General features: G+C 47.0%; 1 protein-coding gene across 5 annotated transcripts in view; it reads right to left on the reverse strand.

The window, feature by feature from the left end:
- Positions 1-19,268, reverse strand: part of LPCAT2 (lysophosphatidylcholine acyltransferase 2) — a 521,286-nt gene that overhangs the window by 408,125 nt on the left and 93,893 nt on the right. The window lies entirely within an intron of this gene.

Consider the following 19,268-nt stretch of genomic DNA (forward strand, 5'->3'; position numbering starts at 1 on the left):
TTTAAGGCAAACAGACTGTTTACTTTGCAAGGAAAGTTGCACTTTTAAGGGAATCTTCCCCAGATCTTAATGAAGGCAGAGATGAAAGGGGGGTTTTGCTGATGTCTATACATTCATTATCCGGCGGCACAGTGGTGCAGTGGGTAGCACTTTCGCCTAGCAGTAAGAAGGGTCGCTGGTTCGAATCCCAACCATGACCCTACCTGCCTGGAGTTTGCATGTTCTCCCTGTGCCTGCGTGGGTTTCCTCTGGGTACTCCGGTTTCCTCCCACACTCCAAAGACATGCTGGTAGGCTAATTGGATCCTGTCTAAATTGTCCCTAATATGTATGAATGTGAGTTAGGGACCTTAGATTGTAAGCTCCTTGAGGGTAGGGACTGATGTGAATGTACAATGTATATGTAAAGCGCTGCGTAAATTGACGGCGCTATATAAGTACCTGAAATAAATAAATAAATAAATAAATTATCCAATCATGTGCAAGCAAAAATGCTGTTTATTTGTTTTGTTTTTTTTGTATTCTCCGTTGCAAAGTTAACAGCCTAATTGCCTTTGGTAAATTAACCCCCAAAGTACATTTTTCATCTATGAAAGGAATGACCAAAAGAAGAAGTCTAAACAAAAGAAGAAATGGCAGTTGGCCCAGATGGCAACAGTTCCAAGGATATTATTAGGTATTGATAGAGCATTATGGGATATTGTTTTACTTAGATTAGCTTTAACAGCCTCTGTTCTAAAAGACCGGTATACGGCTCATGTTGTACCATTATTTAGAAATGGTAAAACATCAAATTGGAAAGCTCGACCATTAAACCCAAGTTCTCTTTTATCTAAATTATTTTAGGAAATTCTGAGGGATTGTATTGAAAAGAACAATTCAATAACAGAAAATCTCTAGGGTTTATGAAAGATATGTTCAAATCTGAATGTTTAAAAACTGTTGATGTCAAACATTTTCTAAAACATTTAACATGGTTCTTAATAGTAGGCTGATACAGAAGTTGAGGACATAAGGCTAAGATTAAAATGTAAGTGTGTGAATTGTAAATATCCTGGAGGAAGGGACCTAAGCTTGAGTCTTTAATATCTTATTTTAGCCAATAAAGTTTATCACTTCAACAATTGCAAACATTCACCATGAAAATATATTAACTGCAGAAGAACACCATGCTTGGTTGTCAATAGGACCTATTCCAAATGCATCATAGTATGCAGAAGTGTTTTACAGGGTTAATTTTTTGGTCCAGTTAGAATTTATAAGTTTTTGGTAGTTTTCAAACATTCTGCCCCGAATAGAATCCATGTGCAGTTTGTAATGGTGGTTAAATTGCATGCATTTTACAGAAGCTTGCATGCCAAGTCCAAATCCCATTGAAGTCAACGGGAGCTGAATCTTAGAAATCAGTAATGACCATTTTGTAGGCTAATAGACAAGGAAGGGGGTGAGGGCACAACCAACAACGCAACTGGGGATTCTCTACACATATACCAAACACTTATTTTAGATGAGGGTCTGGTAAATGTAGATAAGGGACCCCAAACAAAAAAAAAGGCTGAAGGATCCCCCCTTTACATACTAGACCCTTATTTCTGCTTTTTAAGGGGGCTTAAAAAAAAAGCGTGGATCCCAACAAGCTCCATACTCATCCATGGGTTGAATGAGTATGTACCCCCACTCCTCTTGAGCCATACTAGGCCACATGTCCCTAACAAGGGAAGGGCACTTTGCAAGGACATACACCTCTACCCCACAAACTTAGCCTGGTGATTGTGGGGGTTTGCGTATTGGAAACTGTACTGCCCCTTAAAAACTAGGGGACACTAGATACTACACCACCCCATGTGAATACTTGGTACCCCTATTCATTCACAAAAAATGTAAACAGTACATAAAACACACAGTTTAGACATAAAATTTATTAAAGCCCCAAGCTGTAAATCCATCATTAATTAAATCATCCAGCAATGCAGATCCTCTTCAATTATGATTAATGACGCCTGCCGACCCACTTTAAGAAAAGAAAACCAATCCCATTATTTGTTTAACACAAATTACAGTTATCAGGCTCCACACCTAAATGTATACAAAGGGGCAGGGTATCTCAGTTGAGATCTGTTACATAGTAGGTGAGGTTAAAAAAAGACACAAGTCTATCAAGTCCAACTTATGTGTGTGATTATATGTCAGTATTACCTTGTATATCCCTCTATGTTGTGGTCGTTCAGGTGCTTATCTAATAGTTTCTTGAAACTATCGATGCTCCCGCGCTGAGACCACGAGAAAGGAATTCCACATCCTTGCCGCTCTTACAGTAAAGAACCCTCTACATAGTTTAAGGTTAAACCTCTTTTCTTCTAATTTTAATGAGTGGCCACGAGTCCTTGTTAAACTCCCTTCCGTGAAAAAGTTTTATCCCTATTGTGGGGTCACCAGTACGGTATTTGTAAATTAAAATCATATCCCCTCTCAAGCGTCTTCTCCAGAGAGAATAAGTTCAGTGCTCGCAACCTTTCCTCATAACTAATATCCTCCAGACCCTTTATTAGCTGTGTTGCCCTTCTTTGTCAGACCCTTTATTAGCTGTGTTGCCCTTCTTTGTACTTGCTCCATTTCCAGTACATTCTTCCTGAGGACTGGTGCCAAGAACTGGACAGCATACTTGTGACAGACCTAGCTGGGAAAGAGACTTTTGGAGGGGACTGTATGCTTGCCTCTTGCCGATCGATTGGGGGCCCTTGCATTTGGGGGAACTGTGCTCTTTGTGAGCTGTATGCCTGGGGACCCTTAAGGTGGTATTACTGTGGATTCGGGTCCTGGTCCCCCAGGACACACAGACTCTGAGGACCCTGGATTTGCCATATTGGAATAGTGGCTGATTCATAATGCTGGGACAGATACTGTTAGGAAATGCTGATGTAAATTCCAACACCTGTCTGTCTATTGTCTGCTAAAATGTGTATTGTAAATAAGTCTACTATGGGATCTAAGAGTCATCAGATCCCCATTGTTATTTGTGTTAATTAACTCTGCTATTGTGTGAAGAAGAGTCTATGCTGATTGTGATAACGTTGATTGGATTTTCTGAACTACAAGACGGCCAGTCTGGCCTAACGGTCATGTCTGAGTCATCTAGGCTGTCTAAAGGGATTAGTTAATTAGCTCATGTTAATTAGGTTAATTAGGTTACAGCTGTATTGTTAGAGTAATATGAGCAGGAGGTCTGCACCTCCACTTTTAGTGTATAAAAGCCTGTATTTTGCAATAAAAGAGATTCCTGTTTGAACTTACATACAGCCTGCCTGGTGTTTGTTCTGAGCTATCACAACTGGACTAGAACGGCACAGAGCTGTAGTTCTAGTCCCGGAGCATCGGATGACCGAACCATCAGACGTTGCAATCTGATTCAATAGCTGCAGAGGAGAGTCAGGAGAGTGGAACCGAGCAAGCAAAGGGGCTCGTTACATTGGTTGGCAGCCGTGGGATTTGCTCTCCAGTTACTGGGACACTCCAAACCAGCCTGCAGGAGAGCCACGCTGAAAGACTTACTTGAGAGCCGTGGAGGGAATGGTGGGATCGTGCTTTCTTGCCGTGAACACATCCAAACCATCACCCGGATCCAAGGTAGCAGGATAGCAGGAGTGGAGAGATACCAGCCACCATGGATGAGGAATTCAGAAGGAGGTTGGGAGAGAAGGAGATACAGCACAGAGGACCAGTATCAGAGCAGGTCCTGCTAGGATGGTTTGATTCTATCCGCTGTGAACTCTGGAAGGAAGCGCTAGCCCGTGAGCAGCGACACCAGGGAAAAGTTCTCCCCTCCATCCATGTAAGGTACTGGTCGCAGTATGAAGTGCGAATGCTGTTTTTGGGGGAACAGCCGAACCAGGAGTGGACAGCCGAGTTAAGCAGGCTGATCTGGACAGAAATGCGGTTGGACGAGAGCTACAGAGCCCTCCAGTGGTATGTAGCCCAAGAGTGCCCATGGACAATGGATGACAGCCCCACGGAAGGCTTTGACTATGATGGCCTTGGATTGTTACACTGGAGGCTGTCCAGGGACCCTGACTTTGGAAGTGACCGGGAGTGGCGTTTGGAGGAAATAATGGAGCACAGAGAGCGGAGACTGAATGTCTCAGAAGTGCACTGGGCACTGGAAGATTTGGAGTTTCTGGCCGTTCAGGAATGGGAGTTGGAGATCGCCTACAAACAGCTGTTAGACTCTGCTCAGCAGCAGGGTGGTGCTCCCTTTGCCTGGGACTATCATGAAATACCAGTTGACAACTCTGAAATCCTGGCTGAAGAGTTGACAATGTGGCAGAGTAACGGTGTGCTTTGCCAACCTGCACCCGCAGCTATGGAGGCGGAGGTCTTATGGCGGATGCAGCAAGTGCTGACTGACCTTGATGAACCTGTTTCTGCATTGGATGATCTTGGACGGAGGAATGTGCCTGTCCAGCAGAATGCCAGAGAATCGGCAGTGGAAAATCTGAAGATTGCCGTCCCCAAACCTGAAGTGCTGACAACAGGGCAGAGCTCTGCTAACCTCTTCCCAGCACTGACAGCATCTTCTGGGTTCCACGGAGAGGAGATGGTGAACCTTTATCCCCAGACACCAGTTGCAGAGACAGGGGATTTGATAGACTTTTCTGCTGAGGAAGAACAACCTGGTGAGCCTCCAGCAGAAGAAGAGCTGTTATTAGGGCCAAACTTTACTGTGCTCTGCCCAGCACTGATAGCATCTTCTGGGTTCCACGGAGAGGAGATGGTGAACCTTTATCCCCAGACACCAGTTGCAGAGACAGGGGATTTGATAGACTTTTCTGCTGAGGAAGAACAACCTGGTGAGCCTCCAGCAGAAGAGGAGCTGTTATTAGGGCCAAACTTCACTATGCTCTGCCCAGCACCAACAGAAGTATCTATGAAGTCACAAGGAACTTCCCCAGCTGAAGCGCTGGCAACCGGACAGAGGGTCCAAGATCTCTGCCCTACACCTGCGGCGGTTCCAGAGGCTCAGGGTGAGAAGGAGGTGGTCACTTCCCAGCAGCAGATCAGGATACAGGGGGAGAAGGGAGAGGAGGTGTTCGTCATCCCTTCCCAACAGTTAGCCGGAGCAGATGGTGTGGGGTTTCCAGCAGAAGGGCTGGCAACAGGGCTGAGTACTGCTGGACTCTGCCCTCAACTAACAGAGGATGGATGTCCTGTGAAGGTGGATGGGACTTCAGTCTCCACCTGTGTACCCCAGGGATGCTGAGCAGTCGGCCCAGATCCCCAACAGCATGACGGAGTGAGCCCAGGCACCCTGTTATCTCTCCAGCGGCAGAAAGGACTCCAGGGAGAAGGGCCAGTCCAGGCCTCTCCCCAGCGGCAGATATGTTCTCTGAGAGAGGCAGAGGTTGGTTGGGTGAGTAATGCTTCGTTTGGAACAATTTGTTTGGGGTACTGTGTGGGTACAGGCATTAGAGGACTGGAACTACTGACTAACTTCAGAGTCAACCCGTCTGGGGACTCCTCCTGTGTTAGTCTCCTGCCGAAAGGGGAGAAATGTGACAGACCTAGCCGGGAAAGAGACTTTTGGAGGGGACTGTATGCTAGCCTCTTGCCGTCGATCAGGGGCCTTTGCATTTGGGGGAACGGTGCTCTTTGTGAGCTGTATGCCTGGGGACCATTGAGGTGGTATTACTGTAGATTCGGGTCCTGGTCCCCCAGGACACACAGACTCTGGGGACCCTGGATTTGCCATATTGGAATAGTGGCTGATTCATAATGCTGGGACAGATACTGTTAGGAGATGCTGATGTAAATGCCAACACCTGTCTGTCTATTGTCTGCTAAAATGTGTATTGTAAATAAGTCTACTATGGGATCTAAGAGTCATTAGATCCCCATTGTTATTTGTGTTAATTAACTCTGCTATTGTGTGAAGAAGAGTCTATGTTGATTGTGATAATGTTGATTGGATTTTCTGAACTACAAGACGGCCAGTCTGGCCTAACGGTCATGTCTGAGTCATCTAGGCTGTCTAAAGGGATTAGTTAATTAGCATATGTTAATTAGGTTAATTAGGTTACAGCTGTATTGTTAGAGTAATATGAGCAGGAGGTCTGCACCTCCACTTTTAGTGTATAAAAGCCTGTATTTTGCAATAAAAGAGATTCATGTTTGAACTTACATACAGCCTGCCTGGTGTTTGTTCTGAGCTATCACAACTGGACTAGAACGGCACAGAGCTGTAGTTCTAGTCCCGGAGCATCGGATGACCGAACCATCAGACGTTGCAATCTGATTCAATAGCTGCAAAGGAGTGTCGGGAGAGTGGAACAGAGCGAGCAAAGGGGCTCGTTACAATACTCTAGGTGCGGGAGAATTATCGTTTTATCTCCAGAATTAATCCCCTTTTTATTGCATGCCAATATTCTGTTTGCTTTGTTAGCAGCAGCTTGGCATTGCATGCCATTGCTGAGCCTATCATCTACTAGGACCCCCAGGTCCTTGTCCATCCTAGATTCCCCCAGAGGTTCTCCCCCCAGTGTATAGATTGCATTCATATTTTTGCCACCCAAATGCATTATTTTACATTTTTCTACATTGAACCTCATTTGCCATGTAGTTGTCCACTCCATTAATTTGGTCAGATCTTTTTGCAAGGTTTCCACATCCTGCGGAGAAGTTATTGCCCTGCTTAGATTAGTATACAAATACAGAGATTGAACTGTTTACCCCATCCTCCAGGTCATTTATGAACAAATTGAACAGGATTGGTCCCAGTACAGAACCCTGGGGGACCCCACTACCCACCTCTGACCATTCCGAGTACTCCCCATTTATCCATTTATCACCACCCTCTGAACTCGCCCTTGAAGCCAGTTTTCAATCCATGTACTCAACCCTATGGTCCACGGCCAACTGACCTTATTTTGTACAGTAAAGCTTTAAGGGGGTTGTGTCAAATGCTTTTGCAAAATCCAGATACACCACATCTATGGGCCTTCCTTTATCTAGATGGCAACTCACCTCCTCATAGAAGGTTAATAGATTGGTTTGGCAAGAACGATTCTTCATGAATCCATGCTGATTACTGCTTATGATACTGTTCTCATTACTAAAATCTTGTATATAGTCCCTTATCATCCCCTCCAAGAGTTTACATACTATTGATGTTAGGCTAACTGGTCTGTAAATCCCAGGGATGTATTTTGGACCTGTCACGGAACGCCCCACACTCCGCTTGAGTGCTTCCGTCTGTATACCGCTTCCTAAGTTCTGGAACACGAGTCCAATGGATCTGGCTATAGAAACCCCAAGAACTAGACAACACCAGTCTTGGAGTACATCAGAACTGCCTTTATTTTGAGATCTCACAGACCTTTTTATATCAGGGATGACTCAAAGCTAACCTAATTAACATGACCTAATTTACTACAAAATGTACCCAGACCAGATGACAGTCTTGTGGGCACCGGGCTTCACACATTAATACAATTAACAATACAAACAACAATCTCCCCCCTCCTCAGCCTAGACCATTCGTCTATTAGCCAGGGCTGGTGGCTAATGTGATCAGCTCTCTCAATTAACATAAACACATGTTGATAACACCAGCATCTCCTCACAGGATGTGTCCCAGCAGAATGAATCAGTCTTATCAGCAGGGGGCTGCTGGAGGAATCCCCCCTCCCTCTTCAGGGACACAAATATACAGTAAGGAGTCCCCATACAATATATACATGACTGAGTCCGATTAATACAGTTCAGACTGGATTTCTCATTCACCTCAAATGCTAGGGCCCATAATCGGTGGGCAACAGGCTTGCACACAGTCCTCTCCAACAGCCTCCGCTCTGGCCATGCCCGTGACATTTCTCCCCTTTCGGCAGGAGACTAACACAGGAGGAGACCCCAGACGGGTTGACTCCGAAGTTAGTAAACAGCTCCAGTCCTCTACTGCCTGTACCCACACAGTACCCCAAACAAATTATCCCAAACAGTGCATTACTCACCCAGCCATCCTCTGCCTCTCTCAGAGAACATATCTGCCGCTGGAGAGAAGACAGGGTGACTGGGCTCACTCTGTCATGCTGTTGGGGATCTGGGCCCACTGCCCAGCATCCCTGGGGTATACAGGTGGAGACTGAAGTTCCATCCACCTTCACAGGAAATCCATCCTCTGTTAGTTGAGGGCAGAGTCCAGCAGTCCTCGGCCCTGTTGCCAGCCCTTCTGCTGGAAACCCCACACCATCTGTTCCGGCTAACTGTTGGAGAGGGAGGCCGACTGCCCCGCCTCCCTGGAACTCTGTAGTTGTTGCCGGTGCTGGGCAGAGGTTGGTAGCACTCTGCCCTGTTGCCAGCACTTCTGCTGGGGACTCCGCATCCTCTGCTCCAGCTAACTGTTGGGGCAGGCAGCTGGCTTCCTCCACTCCCAAACTGTGTAGCTGCCATTGGGGAGGTGAGCCGGCTGCTTCCTTTTCCATTCCCTCATCTGGCTGCTGGGACGACATGTCGATGGTACTGTCTCCCAGGTACACGGATCTTTGCTGGGGAGGAAAGCCCACTTCCTCCACCCTGGCCAACTGTTGGGGAGGGACAACACACACCTCCTCTCCCTTCTCCCCCTGTATCTGCTGCTGGGAAGTGATTGCCATCTTCTCACCCTGAGCCTCCACAATTGCTGCAGGTGTGGGGCAGAGGTCTTGGACCCTCTGTCCGGTTGCCAGCACTTCTGCTGGGGGTTTGCTAGGTGGTTCCTCCTCTACAGAAATGTCTATTAAATCCCCAGTCTCTGGAAGTGGTAAAAGTGTGGGACAGAGGTCTTGGACCCTCTGTTCAGTTACCAGATCTTCAGCTGGAGAAGTTTGTTTTAACTCCATAGATGCTGCTGGCAGAAAATCACATGTCCCTGTCAGTGTTGTGGGAGAAAGGCCGACTACCTCTTCTCTCAGGAAGGCCGAAGCCACTGTTGGTGCTGGGCAGAACACAGTGAACTTTGGCCCTGATAGCAGCTCTTCTGCTGGAGGCTCATCAGGTTGTTCTTCCTCAGCAGAAAAGTCTATCAAATCCCATGTCTCTGCAACTGATGTCGGGGAATAGGGGTTCACCATCTCCTGTCCATGGAACCCAGAAGATGTTATCATTTCTGGACAGAGGTTAGCAGAGCTCTGCCCTGTTGTCAGCACTTCAGGTTTGGGGACGGCAATCTCCGGATTTTCCACTGCCGATTCTCTGGCATGCTGCTGAACTTGTTCTAGCAGTTTCCTGTATGCCCTTTCCAGATGCTGTTCCTTCCTTAGCAAATGGTCCAGATCAGGTTTGAGCTCTGAGACCCCTGCAAGACCGAGCATAGACTCTCTATAGTCCCTCATGTCCTCAAGGTCAGGTTCCCCCTCATCGCCAAACATAAAAAGATCTGTAAGGTTCTCCCACAGCAATCCAGGGCCGCCAAAGTCATATCCCTCCGGAGAGCATTCTGTTGTCTCCCCTAAATATCCCTCCTCTGCGTGCCATTGCAGAGCCCGATAACGATTGTCCAGCTCTATCTCCTGCTGGACCAACCTGTCCAACTCAGTCACCCATTGCTCCTGGGGCTGCTCTCCCAGGAATGCCATCCGCAATGCCCGTTGGTCACTGGCCCGTTGCTCTTGGGTTGGAAAGCACTTGCCCTGTTTTATACCAGCGAGACGGAGGGCTGCAATCCAGAGCTCCACCCGAATCAGCTGCCTGAGCTCCAGGTATTCATCCTCAGACACAGTCCTGGTGTACGTTGAAAGGATGATCCGCAGCAGCCCCGGGAATTCTGATGCCAGGTCCATATCTCCGCTGGGGTGACTGAAGTCTGCTATGCTGATCTTGGATCCAGTTGGAGGTTTGGATGTCCCAGACTTCAGACTTCAGGAAGCTATCCCACCGCTGCCACCAATGTCACGGAACGCCCCACACTCCGCTTGAGTGCTTCCGTCTGTATACCGCTTCCTAAGTTCTGGAACACGAGTCCAATGGATCTGGCTATAGAAACCCCAAGAACTAGACAACACCAGTCTTGGAGTACATCAGAACAGCCTTTATTTTGAGATCTCACAGACCTTTTTATATCAGGGATGACTCAAAGCTAACCTAATTAACATGACCTAATTTACTACAAAATGTACCCAGACCAGATGACAGTCTTGTGGGCACCGGGCTTCACACATTAATACAATTAACAATACAAACAACAATCTCCCCCCTCCTCAGCCTAGACCATTCGTCTATTAGCCAGGGCTGGTGGCTAATGTGATCAGCTCTCTCAATTAACATAAACACATGTTGATAACACCAGCATCTCCTCACAGGATGTGTCCCAGCAGAATGAATCAGTCTTATCAGCAGGGGGCTGCTGGAGGAATCCCCCCTCCCTCTTCAGGGACACAAATATACAGTAAGGAGTCCCCATACAATATATACATGACTGAGTCCGATTAATACAGTTCAGACTGGATTTCTCATTCACCTCAAATGCTAGGGCCCATAATCGGTGGGCAACAGGCTTGCACACAGTCCTCTCCAACAGCCTCCGCTCTGGCCATGCCCGTGACAGGACCCTTTTTAAATATTGGTGCTACATTGGCTTTTCAGCTGGTACCATTCCAGTCAGTAGGCTGTCAGTAAAAATTATGAACAATGGTCTGGCAATTACTTGGCTGAGTTCCCTAAGTACTCTCGGGTGCAAGCCATCTGGTCCCGGCGATTTATTAATGTTACGTTTCCCAAGTCCAATTTTAATTCTGTCTTCTGTTAACCATGGCGGTGCTTCTTGTGTCATGAGGATAAACACTGCAGTTTTGGTTACTGAAGCCCTCCAATTCCCTCGTGAAGACTGAGGAAAAGATAAATAAAAATTAACCTGAAGGGTTTGGTATTGAATTTTGGAAAACCCATGTCGATGGGAAGAAGAAGAAGAAGAAGAAGAAGATGGAGGAAGAAACCGAAGGAAGATAGAAGATAGAAGAAAGAAGATAGAAGAAAGAAAATAGAAGATAGAAGAAAGAAGAAAGAAGATAGAAGAAAGAAGCAGCATTTAAATGAAGGAATTGTCAAAAACTGTCTCTTGTCATTTTTAACATTTTTGGCACTTTTTTGTGAAATGGTAGGGGTACTTTTGTACCCCCTTACCATTGTACACAGGGGGGAGGGCCGGGATCTGGGGGTCCCCTTGTTAAAGGGGGCTTCCAGATTCCAATAAGCCCCCCGCCCGCAGACCCCCACAACCACCGAGCAAGACTTGTAAGGTTGAGGCCATTGTCCCCATCAACATGGGGACAAGGTGTTTTGGGGGGCTACCCCAAAGCACCCTCCCAATGTTAAGGGCATGTCGCCTGGTACGGTTCAGGAGGTGGGGGGATCTCTCTTTGGGGGGGACCCCACGCCATTTTTAATAAAAATTTTGGCTGGGGTTCCCCTTAATATCCATACCAGACCTGAAGGGCCTGGTATGGAATTTAGGGGGACCCCCCACGTCATTTTTTTTTTTCATTTTGGTTCGGGGTTCCCCTGTGGGGAATTCCCATGCCGTTTTTATCAATGAACTTTTATGTGTATTGTCGGACCGGGAAACATGCGCCCCTTTACAGGCATACTATAGACACCCCCAGGTACGAAATTTAAAGGGATATTACACTTTTATTGTTTCACTTTAAGCATTATTAAAATCACTGCTCCCGAAAAAGCGGCTGTTTTTAAAACTTTTTTTTGCATTGATCCATGTCCCCTGGGGCAGGACCCAAGTCCCCAAACACTTTTTATGACAATACCATGCATATAAGCCTTTAAAATTAGCACTCTTGATTTCTCCCATAGACTTTTAAAGGGTGTTCCGCGGTTTTCGAATTTGCCGCGAACATCCCAAATTATTTGCTGTTCGGAGAACTGAGTTTGACTCGAACTCGAAGCTCATCCCTAGTCAGCATATGTTAACCAATGTGAAACCACTGAATTATAGGGTTAATACTCATGTTCAGCTCTTTTGCAAAAAAAAATTTAATATGAAGAGGTTTTTTTTTTTTAATAAGGATTGTGTGATAATTAGGGATGAGCCGAATACCCCCCGGTTCGGTTCGCACCAGAACCTGCGAACGGACCGAAAATTCACACGAACGTTAGAACCCCATTGAAGTCTAGGGGACTCAAATGATCGAAATCAAAAGTGCTAATTTTAGAGGCTAATTTGCATGGTATTGTCCTAAAAAGGGTTTGGGGACCCGGGTCCTGCCCCAGGGGACATGTATCAATGCAAAAGAAAGTTTTAAAAACGGCCGTTTTTTCAGGAGCAGTGATTTTAATGATGCTTAAAGTGAAAAAAAAAAGTGAAATATTCCTTTAAATATCATACCTGGGGGGAGTCTATAGTATGCCTGTAAAGTGGCGCGCGTTTGCCGTGCTTAGAACAGTCCCTGCACAAAATGACATTTTTTAAGTAATAAAAGTCATTTAAAACTGCTTACGGCTTTGATGTAATGTCCGGTCCTAGCAATATGGATGAAAATCAGTGAGACAAACGGCATGGGTACTCCCCCCCCCAGTCCATTACCAGGCCCTTTGGGTCTTGTATGGATATTAAGGGGAACCCCGCAACCAAATTAAAAAAAGGAAAGGCGTGGGGCCCCAGGCCCTCTGAACAGCAGTATACAGGCGGTGCAAACAAGACAGGGACTGTAGGTTTGTTGTAAAGTAGAATCTGTTTGTAATTTTGAACTGGTACATTTTTAAAGTGTAGCTCCAGCCAAAAAAGCGATTTTTAAGCTTTTTGGAAAACATAGGGAAGGGTTATCACCCCTGTGACATTTGTTTTGCTGTCTGTGCACCTCTTCAGAAGATTTTACCTCACTTTCTGTCCAAATGACAAATGTTTTTTGACAATTTGGGGTTTTTAGTGAAATAAGGATTGTATAATCAATGCGGCCTACATTACAATAGGTATTTAAATAGTTATAAGTACCATCATCCCCAAATATCATAAACACAAGAATAAGGGGGTGGAGCCGTGGTTGCAGTTGCTGCTACTGTCAACTCCCGTCTTGACCCCCCCAGGAAGAGGGAGGGGTGGGACTATTGCGGTACTCGATGCAGTGATGAATATGAAAAATAAATTAAGATTGTAGTATAAAAAATCACTTTTAATCGAAAAATATTTTTTTAAAAGAATAAGTATACAATGCAATTATGGTTGCAATTACAGACAACAACACTACATATAAAAATAAAACAAGGAAATACCACCCAATCTAAACAAGTGGATTCCGCAGAGTTGAAGATGAAAATTGTATGTACAGCTTAATTCTCGACCGGTTTCGCGGTTAACACCGCTTCTTCAGGAGAACCATATCTACAACATGATATGAGATAGCTTTAACATATACATATGCCGTTCTGGCACTCCCTCCCTCCTCTTCCGTTCCTCTCCCCCCCCCCCCCCTTTTTTTCCCCTTTCCCCTTTCCCCCTCCCGTATGAGTCCTTTATTTCATCATAGGATGGTTTACTTATCATGTGTCTCTACTTGTGACTTTCCTTAATGTTGTTGGGATAAACCTTTTTTCTCCCAGGTGACATGTGTAATTATGATGTTTTGTATCCACATGTATTTGCTTTGTTGTTCTTTATTATTCCTTGTTATAATAATTTTTTTTTTTGTCATAATTGTTGTAAGCGTTGCTGTAAAAGGACATTCTCCTCCCTCCTCCAGGCGTCGGTGGTGGTTGCTGGGTCCCGATTCTCCTGTTTACGGCGGACATATGTTTGCCCAATTGGCTGCTTGTGTCTCCGGGTCCGGAAACGCGATTCCCTTTGACACCGCAATAGTCCCACCCCTCTCTCTTCCTGGGGGGTCGAGACGGGAGTTGACAGTAGCAGCAACTGCAACCACGGCTCCACCCCCTTATTCTTGTGTTTATGAAACAAGGATTGGTGATAAAGCATCAGTGGAAAGGAGACACGTTTTTCCCATATTAACTCTTACAGGAGAGAATTTCCCTTCCTAGGGGTAGATTTCATCTCACTTCCTGTTGTCTCCTTCCGTTTGTAAGTAGGAGTCGTTTGTAAGTTGGATGTTTGAAAGTAGGGGCCTGCCCTATATACTCTGCAGAAATTGGGGCCTTAGGTGTTGGTGTTGCCACAACACTGTAAGTCCTCACAGTTACTCTTAGTGGGAGCTGGAACGGGCCCTGCTGTGAAATATTAGATCAAGAATTGTAATTACATGCACCTGTTGAACAGGGGCAGAAAAATTGGGCCTTTGGTGGTGGTGGTGCTGGTGCCACAACACTAAGTCCTCACAGTTACTCTTGGTGGGAGCAGAAACGGGCACTGCTGTGAAATATTAGATGAAGAATTGTAATTACACGCCCCTGTTGAACAGGGGCAGAAAAATTGGGCCTTAGGCACTGGTGCCACAAAACTGCAACCCCTCACAGATACTCTAGTTGGAGCGCAGGAATGAGCCCTTCTGCACAATATTGCATCAAAAATTGTAATTACACGCCCCCATTAAACAGGGGCTGAAAAATTGGGCCCACTGGTGGCAGCACCCAGAACCATAAATATTCTTACAAGCTATCAGCATGATCATTGAGGAGGAAGAGGATAGTCACTCAGCATAACAGGATAGTCACTCAGCATCAGCATAGGCAGTCTTGAAGGGATCTGACATTTCAAAAAAAATTATTCGGTTACATCAGCATCAGGTGCTTGGTAGCTGGTGGTGATCCAAGACTGATTCATTTTTATGAAGGTCAGTCGATCGACCGAGTCGGTGGACAGGTGATCCCTGTGATCGGTTACAAAACCTCCAGTAGCACTGAATGTGCGTTCCGAAAGAACGCTGGATGCAGGGCAGGCCAGTAGCTCAATTGCATACTGTGCAAGCTCTGGCCAGTGATCCATCCTCAAGACCCAGTAACCCAGAGGATTTTCGGTGGGAAAGGTGTCCAAGTCAGATCTTGCCCCTAGGTATTCCTGCACCATGTAAAACAGACGCTGGCGATGGTTGCTGGAACCGATCATACCTTGGGGCTGCGGACTAAAAAATTGTCTGAACGCATCGGTCAGACGGCCACCTTCTCCACCGCTCCTTCTTTGACTGGCCGAAGCCTCAGCAACACGTAGTACAGGAACAGGAGTTTGTAACCTCCCAGTCTCTGGGAACGCATTGCACAGACCTTTCTGCAAGGCCTCCCAAAGATGTTTCATCCTCTGCTCCCTCTGTGACAGCAAGATAAGGTCTGCAAGCTTACCCTTGTAAAGTGGATCAAGGAGGGTTGCCAGCCAGTATTGATCCCTCTCCTTGATACCACGAGTACGAGGATCCTTCCGCAGGCTTTGCAGGATCAGGGAGGCCATGCAGCATAGGTTTGCTGAGGCATTTGGTCCAGAGCCCTCTGGGTCACTAAGGATGATATGATCCGCAGCCACCTCCTCCCAGCCACGTACAAGTCCATGGGTTTTTTGGGACTGTAAATGATCCCTTAAAGACTGCTGCTGATGCTGAGTACCAGGCTCCACCTCCATGCTGACACAATCCTCCTCTTCTTCCTCCTCCTCCTCCTCCTCCTCCTCTTCCTGTGTGATCGGCGGGCACGCAGGAACGCTGTCTGGATGAAGGGGGCCTTGAGAGCTAAGGAAGTCCTCCTCTTCCTGCCTCTGTTCTGCCTCAAGTGCCCTGTCCATTATTCAACGCAGCGTGTGCTCCAACAGGTGGACAAGGGGGACAGTGTCACTGATGCATGCACTGTCACTGCTCACCATCCTCCTGGCCTCCTCAAATGGTGATAGGACAGTGCATGCATCCCTGATCATGGCCCACTGGCGTGGGGAAGAAAAAACAAGCTACCTCCCCTGACCCTGTCCTGGTGCCATAGTCGCACAAGTACTCATTGATGGCCCTCTGCTGCGTGTGCAGCCGCTGCAGCATAGCCATGTTGAGTTCCACCTGGTGGGCAAGTCACAGATTAGGCAGTTCTTGGGCAGGTTAAATTCCTTTTGGAGGTCAGCCAGCCGTGCACTGGCATTATATGACCTGCGGAAATGCACACAGACTTTCCTGGCTTGCCTCAGGACATCCTGCAAGCCCGGGTACCTGCCCAAGAACCGCTGCACCACCAAGTTAAGGACATGAGCCAAACAGGGCACATGGGTCAGTTGTCCCTGTCGGAGGGCGGAGAGGAGGTTGGTGCCATTGTTGCAAACCACCATACCTGCCTTAAGCTGGCGTGGCATCAACCACCTCTGAACCTGCCCCTGCAGAGCTGACAGAATCTCTGCCCCAGTGTGGCTCCTGTCCCCCAAGCACACCAGCTTAAGCACCACATGGCATCTTTTGGCCTGCGTGCTTGCGTAGCCCCTTGAACGCCTACAGAACACCGCTGGTTCCAAAGTCAAATCAGCACAGGAAGAGGCCATGGAGGAAGAAGAAGAGGAGGGGGTGGAGGAGAGAGGTGTGGCAGAATCAGCACTAGTAGTATTTTGGAGGCATGGTGGCAGAACAACCTCCAACACTACTGCACCCTGTCCTGCATTCTTCCCAGCTGCCAGAAGAGTCACCCAGTGTGCTGTGAAAGATAGGTAATGTCCCTGTCCATGCCTGCTGGACCATGAGTCAGCGGTAATATGCACCTTACCGCTGACCGCCCTGTCCAGCGAGGCCAAGACATTGCCTTCCACATGCCGGTAGAGAGCCGGAATCACCTTCCGTGAGAAAAAGTGGCGTTTGGGTACCTGCCACTGAGGTACCGCACATTCCACAAACTCATGGAAGGGGGCAGAGTCTACCAACTGAAAAGGCAGCAGTTGAAGTGCTAGCAATTTAGCCAAGCTAGCATTCAAGCGCTGGGCATGTGGATGGCTGGGAGTGAACTTCTTTCGGCGGTGCAGCAGCTGGGGCAGGGAAATTTGCCTGGTACAATCTGACGTTGGTGTACCAATAGCAGATTGCCCCCAAGTACTTGGCTGTGACACACCTAATTCTACACCATTATTCCTCTCAGTGCAAGTCTCAGAGAGGACTGAAGGTATAGTCGGGTTGGAGATCCCAGCTGATGAGGAGCAAGGAGAGGTCCTCTTTGTTCTTTGGTGTGGGTCTTTTAGGTACACTTGCCAACGAACTGCATGGCAGGTCAACATATGTCTGGTCAAGTATGTGGTGCCCAAGCGGGAGATTTTGGCCACAAGAGATACGCTTGAGACATATGTTGCAAATAGCAGCGGTGGGATCTGATGCACTCGTCTCAAAAAAGGCCCACACCAAAGAACTTTTGGAATAACGCGCAGAGACAGCAGCGCCCTGCATATGCGGAGCTCTGCGGTGTGATGCAGTCAGTGTGCTGCCTTTAAGCTGGCCCCTGGAGGGCATCCTGCCTCGTTGGTGATGTGCCTCCTCTCTCCTATCAGACACCCACGTGGAGTCAGCGACCTCATCATCCCCACCCTCCTCATCACTGGAGCAAAGCTGGCAGTATGCTGCAGCTGGGGGAACATGACTGCCAGTTTGCTGTCCTTCTTGGGCACCCTCTCTCTGGGCTCACGTTACTGCCTTCCTCTAGCTGGGTACCATCATCAGAGCCTTCAAAATGCTGGGCATCCTCCTGCAGCATGTACCCAACACTGTGGTCAAACAGTTCGGGGGACTCCTCAGGAGGACATGGTGGGGCTAGGGAAGGAGTGACTGATGCCATTGAGCCGAGGGAAGAGGCCGCGTTGGCAGCTGCTTTGCCAGACAAAATACCCTGAGCCTGGGTGAGAGAGGATGAGGAGGATGAGGACGGCTTGGTCATCCACTCTACCAAGTCTTCTGCATGTTGCAGCTCAACACGGCCAGCTGCCGAAAAAAAGGACAAGTGTGTCCCACGGCCACGTGCTGATAAGGATGCACCGTCTCCATGACCAGCACTGTTGCCTCTTGTCACAGAGCCTGCTTGCCCTCTTTTATTGGTTTGTGACTGTCTGCCTCTCCTTGTTGGCCTTCCAGACATACTAATGGCCTGCAGTGAAATGTAGCTACACAAAGCTGGGATGTATATATATACTGATACTGCAGCTAGCAGAATCAACTGCCTGCCTGTAGTATTATTAGTATGAGAACACCAGCAATTGTCTCCAGGTAGCTTTAGGTGCACACTGTGCAGAGGACGCACTACACTAACTGTAAATACTGTAGCTGCCTGCCTGTGGTATTAATAGGATCAGAAGAACACCACTAATTTTCTTCAGGTAGCTTTAGGTGCATACTGTGCAGAGGACGCACTACACTAACTTGTAAATACTACAGCTGCCTGTGGTGCTGTACTAATAGGATCAGAAGAACACCACTAATTTTCTTCAGGTAGCTTTAGGTGCACACTGTGCAGAGGACACACTACATTAACTTATAAATACTACAGCTGCCTGTGGTACTGTACTAATAGGATCAGAAGAATACCACTAATTTTCTTCAGGTAGCTTTAGGTGCACACTGTGCAGAGGACACAGTGCACTAACTGTAAATACTGTAGCTGCCTGCCTGTGGTAATAATAAGAGCAGAACACCACCAATTTTATTCAGGTAGCTTTAGGTGCACACTGTGCAGAGGACACAGTACACTAACTGTAAATACTGTAGCTGCCTGCCTGTGGTATTAATAGGAGCACAACAGCAATTGTCTCCAGGTAGCTTTAGGTGCACACTGTGCAGAGGACGCACTACACTAACTGTAAATACTGTAGCTGCCTGCCTGTGGTATTAATAGGATCAGAAGAACACCACTAATTTTGTTTAGGTAGCTTTAGGTGCACACTGTGCAGAGGACGCACTACACTAACTTGTAAATACTGCAGCTGCCTGTGGTACTGTACTAATAGGATCAGAAGAACACCACTAATTTTCTTCAGGTAGCTTTAGGTGCACACTGTGCAGAGGACGTACTACACTAACTTGTAAATACTACAGCTGCCTGTGGTACTGTACTAATAGGATCAGAAGAACACCACTAATTTTCTTCAGGTAGATTTAGGTGCACACTGTGCAGAGGATGCACTACACTAACTTGTAAATACTGCAGCTGCCTGCGGTACTGTACTAATAGGATCAGAAGAACACCACTAATTTTGTTTAGGTAGCTTTAGGTGCACACTGTTCGGAGGACACACTAAACTAACTTGTAAATACTACAGCTGCCTGCGGTACAGTACTAATAGGATCAGAAGAACACTCATTTTCTTCAGGTAGTTTTAGGTGCACATTGTGCAGAGGACACACTACACTAACTGTAAAT

The sequence above is a fragment of the Aquarana catesbeiana genome, linkage group LG11 (genome assembly GCF_042186555.1).
Source record: "Aquarana catesbeiana isolate 2022-GZ linkage group LG11, ASM4218655v1, whole genome shotgun sequence".
Classification (NCBI taxonomy): domain Eukaryota; kingdom Metazoa; phylum Chordata; class Amphibia; order Anura; family Ranidae; genus Aquarana; species Aquarana catesbeiana.